Genomic DNA, 13,425 nt, shown 5'->3' with positions numbered 1-13,425 from the left:
TTATTCCCCCTGTAGTTTTATTTCAGTATATGTTACTCACACAACGTCCTCTTCTGAGTGTTTGTTAACATTCCCCCTAAAGTTTTTTTTAGTGAAAAATGCTGATTTTTTTTCCCAAACCTAAATGCTGTCATGAATCTTGCAACTTAAAATCAAGCGTCTCGAAAAATAAGTGGCCTATTTTGTTTTATCCTTTTCCTGACTTCCCTATTTTATTTGGGCTTGAAAAAAAACCCCCAGACTCTTGTATTTCCCTAGTTGTTTACTCATTAAGCAAGTCTGCTCTGGATTTGGTGAGATAACTTTCTTGGGAGTTATTTTTCATGTCAACTTCTTGTGACAAGGTTGGTTGGTTGGTTGATCTTGTACTTCTCTGCAGAAAGAGGTCACTGAAGACTGAATGTTCCTAAGAAATAGGAAGAGGCAGTTTTGGGAAAGTATTCCCTAAATAAAGCAAGACAGCCAACAATTTGCTTTAACAGATCAAAACTCTGGGACTGAAAACAGCAATTATTTCTGTCTCAAAACCAAAATCAATCTCTTCACGGCCAGGCTGCCAGGTTAAGCAGCAAATCTGCTCTCCTGCTCCCAGATGTGACAGCCAGGCCGTGTGATGTGGCACTGCAGTGTCAGCCTGGTGACAGCAGTGTCCCTGCATGGACTACAGCTGACAGAAGAAAGGAGTATTGATTGAGCTCTGGGAGCTCTGCACTCTGAGTCCACAGACAGGAGGCAAATGCTTAAAGTGAGTTCTCCCATGAAGATGTTATAAATGCCTATTATAAAGTTGGCTTTTCGCAAGGTGTGTGCTATATGATAATAACTTTGTGGTAAGGATATAAGTTCTTATATCAGGCATAGTGGTAGTATTGATATAGTAAATGCTTAAACTGTCTGTTTGGCTGGGATAACATCCAGTGAACATGTAAAGAAGACTCTGCTATTGATACACCAGCTATCAGCATCTCCCATCTGAAGAAAGCACGGACCAAGGCCCAATCTGGAGGTGATAATGAAGACACAGCCCAGAAACATAAATGCTCTAGAAAGGCAAACCCAAGGAGGGGCCATAAAAAACAGTCCCTGGAATATGGAAACTAGTTTATGCTTGATACAATAGAAAGGGTATTTAAATAAAGCCTCTGAAATAGCAGGGTGCGGACTTGGCTGAATGCCAAGTCACCCGGCCAGCCATACTTTGCTTTTATTTTTCTATTTCCTAATTGTCTTATTTTCTATTAAAACTATCTCTTAAAATCTACATAGAAAGTGAACCTTGTTTTTCACAAAGAGATGTCCGGGAGACAATTCCCTACTTAAGCACAGAAAGCAGAGTGAAGTGAGGGAGAGGGGCAGGGAGAGATTTGTGCACCTGAATAGTCCAAGACACCAAGAATCTTCAGCCACCAAAGCTGCAGGATTCCATGCACAGCTCAGCTGCATTTCTCCAACACTGAGCTTAATTTTCCTCAGCTCTAAAAAAAGCCGTAGTTGTTAGTTACTGCTCCCAAGACACAGCTTAGCTTGCAAACACTGTAGTACTCCCACGCTGCATTTCATTTAACAAAACAGCGTTTGGAAACCACACCAGTTGAAGGCAAAACGTGTATCCATGTCACTGGATCAAAGGGCAGTGAGAGACCTGTCTGTATCCAACACGAGCCATTGGGTCAGCAGCAGAAGGACCTTCACTGGCTAGGAACAAAAAGCTCTTCAGATCCGCAGGCACCCAAGGTGCTCTAAACTGGAAAACATGTCCTTCAAGGACAATCTAGCTAGAGACTGTTCAGCCAAGGCTGATTTCAGACACACACAAGCCCAGCAGGTCTATGGGGTTTTGTTTCACTGTAGGGACAAGAACTAAAGTGAAAATGCTGTTAATTGTAGGGCGTTAAGTGCTCTTTTCGAAAGCTGTTTAGCTGCTTTTCTGATCAAGTGCAGAATCTGAGATTTGGAGTCTTCAGGATGGAAATTCAGTGTTGTGTTCTGGCCTTTGCTTATCAGGGTGAAAAGTGTTTCCTGGGATCAGTGGGATAACCCTGACATCTTCAAAAGAGGCTGCAGCAACAAACACTGGTAAGCTCTGCAGAGAACTCTGCCACATCCATGCTCCGAGGCAGCCCATTTTCAGTTAGGCTGAACAAAGACACAAAGAGGCAAATTCAGGATGCTGAGCTTAGAAAGGGCTAAAGTACTCGTGCCGGTTTTTTATACCTTCTGTTTTGCACGTTCCTCTCTGGCACCTGTTCTTGGGGAGTGCACATTTGGTTGTGCAAATTGGCTGTTGTACACACGTGCACAGCTACAGAAAAACAAGTGGAAAACTCTTTGTGCTTAGCAGCTAAGATGAAGTACTTAAAGAATACGTTCCTTTCCAAATGAAATAAATGTTGAGCAGCACACTTATATTGGTTGCTTAGCAACAGGTTATCCTTTGGCTGTGCTGGGTCCTTTGAGACTGCCATTACAGACCTGCTTGGAAATGTCAGATTTGGAAAGGATGCAAAAGTCAGTAATTCTATTTTTTTTCCCGTGGTTTCAAATAATTAAACCTCTCCTATTAAATTAGCCTGATCACAGAAGTTAAACTTCTTCTGGGAGTCCAAAGAACACAGACTTCAGAGGGAGTGGTGTGGTCTGAGTTCTGCAGTGAACAGCAGCAATGGTTATGGTTTCCCTCCTAATGAGGAATAACATTATGCAGTTCCCATGCAGCACTTTCCAGCTCTCAAGTGCTGTTTTTCACAGGAAGACATTATTTCACCTAGCAGAGCTACACCAGGAGGACATATCCAGCTACAGCTACACCAGTAAAGTCCTTAACCAAGATTTATCCCGGAGAGTGGGTGGCATTATGATTCCCTGTTCTCCAATGCAATAAACCAAACACTCCAGTGTGGCTGCCTGAGCTCCTGGTGGCTGGCACAGCCAGCTGGACTGCAATGCCACGGTTCCCTTTACACACATTTACAGAATGCAGAGGGAAAGGCACACACACCTCCAACCTACAGCCAGCTAAACCAGCTCAGGGTGACAGCAGTGCAGGTGTACTCGTCATTAAATGCTGAAGAGCAGTAGATTTTTCACTTGGTTATTACAAAGCCTTTTGCAGAAACAAACAACTGTAAGAGCCTCTGTTAGACAGACATCAGAGCTGCTGCTGCTGCTCTGTACCTTGAGCCCATTTAGCCTTGCAGAGAAGTTAGGCTTTTAGCTCAGGTGTGATGCTGTACTGCTGCCTCTCTGATGCCTCCAAGATCTCAGCTATTCACTCTGCACAGCGAAGCTTCGTGGTTGCATAAGCTCAGGGTGATGCTCCCCAGGTGGGCTCTTTATTAAACCTGCCAGAGGCCGTTTGTGTCACTAAAATTTGTAGTGCAAATGTGTCCAAGGCTGCTGACGCCTTTGGCAGCCCTGCACTGCTCTGTGACCACCATCCTACAAGAGTTCTGATGAATCACACAGTGGGGAAAGCAAAGAATGTCCTCTGCCAAATTCGTGACCATTACCGTGTTCTCTGCTGCCTAAGTTAAGCCATTAAAAAATCCTTATTTCTAGAAAATATTACACTGTTGAAATTCAACTGCCATTCTAAAAGAATAAAAGAAAATTATATGGCTAACCTTCAAATGACATAACTATTTTCTTAATACACTACAATTGCAATTCTGCAATTTACACTTACCATGCATTTATCTTGCATAGAAATCTTCTACCAGAAAATGTTAATTAAATAGATATTTTCTAAAATGCCAGTATGAGAAAAATAGAACTTTATTTTTCTCCCCCATATGTAGACTCAAGCAAATAAAAAATATTCTATTTAAGCATGTACCAGGCCAAGTGTCACTCCTGTGCAGTAGGAGCAACCAGACAGATACCAGCAGCATAAACGTGGGCCAGAAAGAACAGATGGAATGAAGCCTACAGATACCAAAAAGTCATAATTTTCAAGTTAATACCCCATGGTAACATCTGAAATAGTTTCAATTATTTTAGAAGGCTGGTGCCTATAACAAATAAAATAGTAACTCCTGCTGTATGTTGTCTCAACATCTTTTCTTCCTGTGCGCTAGACAGTCAAATCCTCACGTTTCCCTCTTTGCAGAGGCCTCTCTGTGCCACTCTTTGGGCACATCTGAATTTTGGGGACAAGGACAGTCTTCTCAGAGCTTTCACTGCTTCAGAGTGGAAGTGAATGCCACAGCAAAGGGCTCTCCAGCTCTGCAGATGTTTATGATGTAAATGTTTGGGGTTTTGTGCTGCAGCTGCATTTATTCATTCATTCATCTGGAGGGGAGAGGAATTCCTCCCCAGAACATTTCTGAAGCCTACTCTGACTTGTTGAGTCCAGCTACAAACAGGCAGGTACTGCCCTTTTCTTTTTTTATTCTGACATTAGGAATTTATTAACACCCTCTGAGGATGAGCCACCTTCTTCACAATTACTAAAATAGATCCACGACTTCCTGGCTGTGTTTAAATGTGGTTTACTAATTTGCTTGATTTTTTTTTCTTTATTTGCTAAAAATGATTAAGAAATTGGCACTTTCTTGTGAAAGTCACATCTACAGCCAGGACTGGATTGCAGATACACCAAAACATCTGTGTTAATTTCTGAGTGTGAAGATCAGGAAAAAAAAGCTGCTTCTAAATAAGATCTATTTTTCCCTTCAGGATATTGGCACTCATCTCCATCTAATGTTTTATGTAAACTTTTTAACAGTTGAAAAAAATTGCAGGTGTTTTAGAAGAACTCTATGGCAATTAATAATTTCAGACCCAACAGAAAGACCCCTTAAGTCACCGGGAAACGCAATTGTTACAGAAGACATCAATTAATGGAGATTCAAAAAGTAATTTTGAGCCCCTGGAAGGACAGACCCACTAAAATGAGGAATCACAGGTCAGCTTTGCCTGGAGTTCAGTAACTAAACACAGAGTGATGGTTTTGGACCAGCTCTGATGGGCCATGCCAGCTTGGCGCCTCAAAAGCAAGATCTGCACTACAAATCACAAATTTGTGACTGACGTTTGTGCAGCTCGCCATGAGTGCTGCAGGCTGCAGTTTGTAGCAGCGACTGCAGAGTTCCAGAGAGCTCAGATCTCCCACTGATGCCCCGGGTTTGTCTGTGGGAGGGGACCCAGGCTGGAGCTCCCCCCTCGTGGCCCCTGCTGCAGTGTCAGAGCAGGGCTGGGGTGGTGATTTATCATCAATGTTTTTACACATTCATATCATGCACTGGCTGCTGAATGGGTGTTTTAAAATCCCTTTGTCTCTGGTAATTCAGCTTTTTTTAGGAACAGAAAGGAAACACCTCCAAATATCCATTTTTCTCAGATGCTTGCTTGACTCTGCTCTTTGTTATTGAATAACTGGGTGTATTAAAATCCCTTGGGGGCTTGGAGGACAACCATCAGGATCCCAGTGTAGAATACTTGCTTCAAATACCAGGATTGGGATGTTGATTTTCACTAAGTGTTCACCATTGACTAAATAATAAAGGAAATTTCTGTCACTAACCTTTCCATATGAAAATCTGTTAATTAGCAATAAGACTTCATACCGTTTGTGAAACTCTGAAGTTTTGGATCCTAGTAATGAAATATCCATTTTTATTAAAATGAACCAATAATACAATTAACAATAATTAATGTCTACTAATTTATAATATTACTAACCAACTAAAAGCTACATTCAATCTCTTCATCTCAAGTGACAAGGGGAAACCAGTTGCTCTAATTCAGTGGCTCTATACCCTATATTTGCAGTTTGTAGGTACCTCAACGATTTGGTTGAAGGCAACTCTCATGAGGTATTTTTATAGCAGTGTTAAAAAAGGGTGGAATCCCATCACCCATCACAGGCAAAATACAAACCATAAACAGTTATATGTCAAAGAATCATACATGGCATTATCTACAGCCATGCACTGCACAGGACAATTAAAATCATAGTTTATAGAACCTCAGGGCATAGCATAAGCAAAATAAAGTTTTAAACAGAAAACATAAACAGTTTAACAGCCTGAGTTCACGGTAAGTTTCTCCAGGTAGCCCTAATCTGTTCTCTTCACAAAAGCCAATTTAGAAACAAGCACAAGTTCTACTTTTCTATTACGTGTTCCATCAACATGAGGATTTAATAGACCTTTTTAATACTAAGCTAATATTTACTTGATTTCTTGTCCTTGGATACTTTTCCATTACTGGCCCAGGTTAATGGAACTGGTTCATCCAGCTCATATTCTGCACCTCTCTCACAGTCAAATGTTGCAATATTGGATTACCCCTTTCCAGCCTGGAGCCTCCTACATTCTACATAAAGAATAAAGAAAAAAAAAAACCATTTCAGAATACGGAATACAGGGAAGAGTACCTTGGATAACACATATCTGATCAGGTGGTGGACTTCTGCTCCAGCTCAGGTGGCAGTTCACTGGTCAGGACCTTAGGTTCTAGAAGCCTCACTCTTCAGCAACACATAATTGTGTAAGGGCATTGCTAATAGTTCATCTGGGTGGAGGAAACAGCAGCATCTCTATATTTAACCTTGAAGTGATAAATTATTCTGATTACCTAACCTGAATTAGCTACTAAATTGGAAAAAAAAAAAAAAAAAAAAAAAAAGCTCATGTGGGTCTCTTTATTTAAAAAAAACTTTCAGCACTGCAGCTTTACTTAGGACACTTCCTATCACTCCAGCTGAAGCCATGCAGCCAGAAAGGAAGCAATCTGCAGCATTGAAGTCACTCTTTAAATGTTAAATGCAGAAATGGCTGGACAAGTTTTATTCTAAAAGGCACATTGCACACATGATCAGATATTGTTGCCATGGCTGACTTCCTTTATTGCTTTGAGTAAATCCATACTTGATCCATTAAGGGTGGATTGGGTTGCTGTTAGAAGTAGGTCAAGTGATTTTTAAGCCACAGTTCTAAGCATAGACTAAGAGCAAACACGATAGAGAATTTTTTATTTTTTAAATCTTTAGCATGTGCAATTATAGTCAACCTATAAATTAACTTGCACTTAATGCATAATGCCATCTAGTGGGAAAATCAACAAGTCTAGAGGCCACAAGTCTGGATATCCCATGCAATATCAATCTAATTAGTGTTGCAACCAGTGGATAGTTTTAATGCAAAAATAAATTTAAAGCAAAAGAACCTCCACAAAAACAAATCTTTACAGATGATCATTAAGGTCTCTTTCCACTCAAATTGTTCTATGACTCCATGAAAATTTAAATATCTTCCAAACATGTTTTATCCTCAAAGTTAAGATAAGCAAAACAATCTCAATGAACTTCTATTTAAAATTATTATAGGATGTGAAACAGACCTCGGTAGCTTCTTGATATTATTTCCTGATTAAATTTCATTTAGAGATTGAATTTTTGGTAAACACAATTACAGAAACTTCAGGTTGATAAAGGAGACAATTCAAAGTTTACTGATACATCATCCAGAACTTGTAATTCTGGAGAGTTTCACAATTAGTGACCTAATAAAGTATGAGGTCACTTTTCTGTACCCATAAACAAAAAATGAAACAAACTGACCAAAATTAAAAATTCTGTAAGGTAAAGGCAGTAGGCTTATCATAAAATGATAGACTAGAGTAAGGGGGTTAGATAGACTTTCAGATAAGGAATGTACACAATTGAGAGCCCTTCTAAAGTCAAGAGTAAAGCAACAATCCAAAAGGAGTAACTCCTCAGTATTTTATCCTTCAGGAAAACACAGCACTTGTCCTTTATTGTTAAATTAACCTGCTCTTAGGCTGGGATTATCACTTTCTCTAAACCTCTGCACATTTCAACCTGCTTTGATATGACTTTATTTATCATGTACAGGGTAAAACCTTACAGCAATATAACCCCTGATGTTTATATTGGTTAAATCAAAAAACTTTGGGCCTGAAGGACCCTGTGGAGGTCATTTAGTCCGTGTCTCTTCTCTGGAATGCTCATAAGCAGCACTATCCCAGGTCAGCTGTGGTTACCTGTGACTTTTGTGGTAGCTGAACTTAGGAATCCTCCAAGGGGCAAGATTCCAGCACCTCCCTCTGTAACCTTTTCTGGTGACACACCAACATCACAGTGAGGAACATCTTCCTAATGTCCCATCTGAACCTCTCATGACACAGTTTGGGACTGGCTCAGGCCATCCATTCTCATTCTCCCTCTTCAGTTTTGGAAAGGGAAGAACAACCAATTCTATTGTAGCAGTAAAAGAGGTTTTGCACAGAAGAATGACGGATAAAAATGTATCTTTTGTGCAGAAACTCACTGTGTCCCCCTAAATTCTCAGCCTGCTCAAAACCTAAAATTTTGTAATTAAGTAAAGTTTAGTAATTAAGTAAAAAAACAAATTAAATTTAAAATTAAGTAAGGGTCAAATGAGTAAGCCAAGAAATAAGAAAGAGCTATCCAGAGCAATGTTAGAGAAGTGTAAGTTAAGAAACACAAAGCAAAATGCCAGATCTATCTTATAACTAAATAACAACTACCCAAACACTGATAATCTCTCCTAAGTATTGTGTGGTGCAAGAAGTGTGCCCAGCTGCTCCAAGAGCAGAAACTGGGCTCCTTTTGTACATGAAATGTGCAGTGGGTCTATAGGAGTATTTTGAGGCTGTGACTGCTGCAGTGAGACCTTGATCTGCTCCACATGTCTGTGTTACACTATTGGTCCACTTGCCAAAAGTCCAACTAATTAAAAAACACATCACCTTGCCCCCATTAGCTGAATTTCAAACTTTATAGGAAGATTTTTTTTTTCTTGTGATACACACAAAAATCTGTCTCACCCAAATATGGTTTGTAGTTGATTCAATCTGAAAAGTCACTTTGTAATGCATCTCCTGCTAACAAATTATACACTGATATCCTAAATTGGACAAAACCCAGACATGTGAAATGAAGACACCTTGGAACAAAGATAAGGCAGAGTCAGGACAGGTTTTTAATTAAAGAAAGAAGTGAAGAAAGCAGATACATTTGGACACACAAACCCTGAAGTCAGGCAGACTGCACACCTAGATACACTTTCTGAGCATATTATCTGGAAGCTATTTATACCAGTTGGTTTAATAAAATGTATTACTTCTATTTACAGATATTTCCTCTGTTTGCCTAAATATATAACTACAATCAATTTGTATAGTCCAGTATCAGCTGTGCTAGTCAGTGGATAGAGCAAAAAAACAATCAAACTATTTAAATTCTGTCAGAAAAACACAACCTCTTAAAATACACATGTTCTAACAGAAGAATGTGAAAATTAACTGAAACTTCTGTGGCTATTAAGGCACGCCTGCACCCCAATACCAAAAAATATCAGTGTTCTTGATGATGGAGAGGGAGCTGTCTGCATTACTCTGTGACTGCCTGTCCCTTGATAATTTTAGGCATCATCAAAAGCTTTAGACAGAATCTGAAAGAGGCAGAAATTGACTTTTATCATAGTCTGATTAAATTATATGACTGAAATTGTCATATTTCTCTTTTGGTTACAGGACAAATTTATTGCAGCAGAGATTCAAAATATCACTGACATTTTGAGCTTCAAACTTCAATTGCATTTAAAATTTTAATTTTACTGGTTGTTTAAGAAGGCATTTGTAGGTGGAGTGGATATAACACTCTTCATTCTACAGAGAAAAGTTCTTCAGTTTCCTAAAGGTGCTCCTCTCCCTTGTAAAACTGGCAAATGCTAGCAGCCATGCACAACTCTGTCACTGCTAATGTAACATAAATGTTTTAGTGGGGTTGTTAACTGACTACCTTATCCATCTTCTATAAATCCAGATCTGACAGCGCTCACTATGGATAGACAGATGTCAATATTCACATTTGTATGTGTGTCCCCATGCAGGACCAAATAGAGATTCATTGCTTTTCCTACTGCTGCATGCACAGAAGGGCCTGGCTTTTGGGTTCAAACTCTTGGGGTTGAATTCCACCAAAAAATAGCCCCCATTTCTTCTTGCAAGAAGAATAGCATGAATGATGTGATTCATTCTTTAGGAGGATGAGAAACAGTCAATATATCATGAGAATAAAGAATGCAGAAATCTATTACAAGTCCTCTGTATGTTGTTGACAATATTTCTGCCTCTTTCAAAAAGTTAGTACCTAGAGAATTTAATTATTATACCTACAGCATCCCTCTTCATTAAAATGAAGTATTCAAACCAAATTGTAGGCCAGGACTCAGGAAACTTATTTTATTTCCTCTAGGGGAAAAAGAAAAAAAAAGGCAGTAACAAAATCAAACAGGCAAAAACCATTTAGTGGGTAACACATTCCTCTAGATATTAGAAATTTGATGTCCATCAAGACCTAGAAAAGTTTGATTTAAAGTGTCAAACATCTGCTTGAGAAGGTGTCAAAAGGCCCCTAAAACTGACACACAGAGAAATGTGGATGGTTTCCTGGCTATGAAGACCATGTTTTTCAAAATACTCGTTTTGGCAGTGGCTTTTTCCCAACCCTCTCTATAGTTATCCTTGCTAAATACTCAGGTGGGAATGTGCAGAACCCTAGCAACAATTCATTTGGCATGAGAAAAGGATAAAATACTCTCCAATAAAATGCAGAAATATTATCACCTCATAGAGTTTATCAAAACTTACAGCAGAAGGGAGCTGTGGAGTACTTGCTCAAGAGCAGAGAAGCAGCAATCTGAGTATTGTTGCTACAGAGGAGTAGAAAGGTAATTCCTTCAAACACACAAAGGGTTTTTTGATAAAGATAAAAATACAGCAAGGGAAAAAAATTGCATTGCTGGTGACACAAGGAGTAACACATCAATCCAAATCACAAATTAGAGCTTAAAATATGAGAAAAGATGTGAGTTGGGCACTACTCCCCATAAAACCTATTACATGTCTTTTCTGACACAGGCAATCCCATAAGGAAATGAGATTTCCCATTAGGTCCTTACCTTCAAAGTAGGGATTAACACTTATTTTTTTTCTTTTTTTTTTAAATGCACAGGGTAAAATTTATAAACTATAAATATTTCATACATTCGTGGGGGGAATCTGAGTATGAAGTAAATGTGTCTTTACCTTTTCATGCAGCCTTTTTAACAAAACCTGGGTCTGGCATGGTGGGAAAAGGGCTCAATAGACAGATGCATCAAGAGGAATGGACTTAGCAAGAGGAAAAGTGACTCAATCTATGTATGATAAAAAGAATGTTTTGTGATTTTTGTAGCTCACCTATCTTCTGTCTAATCATATGAATTTAATGGAAAATTGTGTATAGGTTTTTAGAATAAATGTGAGAAAACTTGAAGTTATACAAATGTGTCGGAAGTGTCTGGTTGTTAAGATGTGCTAGGATGGGAATTATCATCAAGTAATCATAAACAATTGGAAAAACTTATTACAAAATTATATTATTTTGCTTCCTCGGAATTTCCTGGCCTTCTTTTTTTTCTTTTCTTTTTTGCAAAAATGAAATATCAGCTGCTTAAAGTCATGTCATCCATTAGGCTATGGTTAGAGCCTCATTGGAAATAAGATCTCTCTACATAGTGTGGAAAGCAGAAAAAAAGGGAAAAAAGGGAAGACTGTGATTTAAGTAACAGCTTGCTACCTCTTGAAAATGAATTTTCCCTCCATTTCTCTTCAATACTTGTGAATATTGACAATGAAATAAAACCACTGTCAAATAAGTCAGGTTTTTTCAGTTATGCAAAACCTGGAAATGAGATATTAACAATGGCATAAAGAAACAGCATTGTTCAGAATAGACACATTTAGTCTTGCTTAATTGCAAAATATTTCTCTGAACAAAATCATTAAATTGGTTTTTATGGTTTCCCATATTTACACAGCAGTTTTATCTTGAATTAAGAACAACTCTTAAAACAGTTAGAAAATATTCACTTGTAAAGAATCTTTCCAGGACTTTCTGCTCATTTTCAGATGACATATTTTGCGGCCTCTGTTTTTATTCCTCCTTTGTTGCCACGATTGAATCTATCAATGCTTGTGGCTCGTGCTGGCTGTGGCATTTTTTGCAAATATGATCCTGCAACAACATTGTATAGGGAAAGGGTAGGTGCTTATGTGAGGTGTCATCAATTACTTACCAAGGTCACTGCAGGCTGTATCCTCTGGGAATCATATTATGGGCACTCTCCATGGCCTGAAGGAAAAGGTACTGAATTATCATATTCTTTTTCCAAAATAACATTCTGATTACTTTTGACCCAAGTTAATATTCAGTCTAAAAATGCCAGGAAGAGAGATTATTTCAATTTAAACTCTATTTAACCCAGTGCAAGAGAAAAAAACACTAAACCACCAACATACATTGGATAATAATTTAACTACACTCTGTGGTTTAAAAATTAATGTAGTGTTGTGTATCAACATCAACATTATTTTTTGTTTTGAATTAAAAAAAACCCAAGGTGACTAGTACTAGGCTGGGAAGTATCTAGACCAGGTTTAAAGAACCTGGGGTTCTCATCCTATTGCCCACTGAAAATGCTGTGGGGGCTACAGTGAGCTACAGAACAAGAGCAGGATCTGTGTCTGCCTCTGCCTGCATGCCACCAAATAAACTAGCAAACAAGCAAACAGCTAAAAAACATCCTACTGCCTGCAGCCTAACTTGTTTGTAGAAGAAAACTGTTGGTAGGAGAAAAGAAGACTATGGCAGCCAATGTCACAGTTGAGGGACTATTGAAAAATTATTAAGTTTGTGAAAAAAAAAATTGAAATACAGAACCTAGAGGTTTTTATCGCTAAAGAGACATATTTAATCTGGTCATTAGAGAAAGACATGTCTAAATGACCTCAAGTATTTTACCAGCTCATCCACAGACAGACACGAATAGGGAGCTGTAGTACAAAACTGCTGTGCATTTAAGCACCCTAAACAGTTATGGAAGGTGCTGCCTTTTGGAATATGAGGATAACTCAGTTTCAGACTTTGGTCCTAGAACAGTGACACTGAAGATGAGCCATGAGGATGACCTTTATGGGACTGATGGCTCCCTGTGCCTTTAGAACTGGACTGGTTCTTAGTTTTGTTTGAGATGTGTCCCCTGCAGAACTGCTGCTGCTGTAGGGCCATGAAAGGCATATTGATAAAGTTAGAAGTGAGCACTTTCCTTTGACTCTCAGCCATGAAATGTCTGATAGACCAAAGTAATAAACCATCCTGGCTGACACTTGCACTTCCTGATACTGCAATACAATGCCACTGACAAACACAGTATTTTGTTGCCAAAAAAGGGCAGTTTTGTGTTAGGTATATGTGTGAAATGCAACTCAACAAACAAAATGGTGCTCTTATGCCTTTAAGCATAATAAAAAAAAAAAATCACCAGGTCAGCTGACCAGCTCTTTTCAAATATGCAAGAGTGCTCTTAATTTAAGTGCTGCACTTAAATTAAG

Source organism: Sylvia atricapilla, chromosome 7 (assembly GCF_009819655.1).
Source record: "Sylvia atricapilla isolate bSylAtr1 chromosome 7, bSylAtr1.pri, whole genome shotgun sequence".
Lineage (NCBI taxonomy): Eukaryota > Metazoa > Chordata > Aves > Passeriformes > Sylviidae > Sylvia > Sylvia atricapilla.
The sequence above is the reverse complement of the archived record's forward strand: the minus strand, read 5'-3'. Positions refer to the sequence as shown.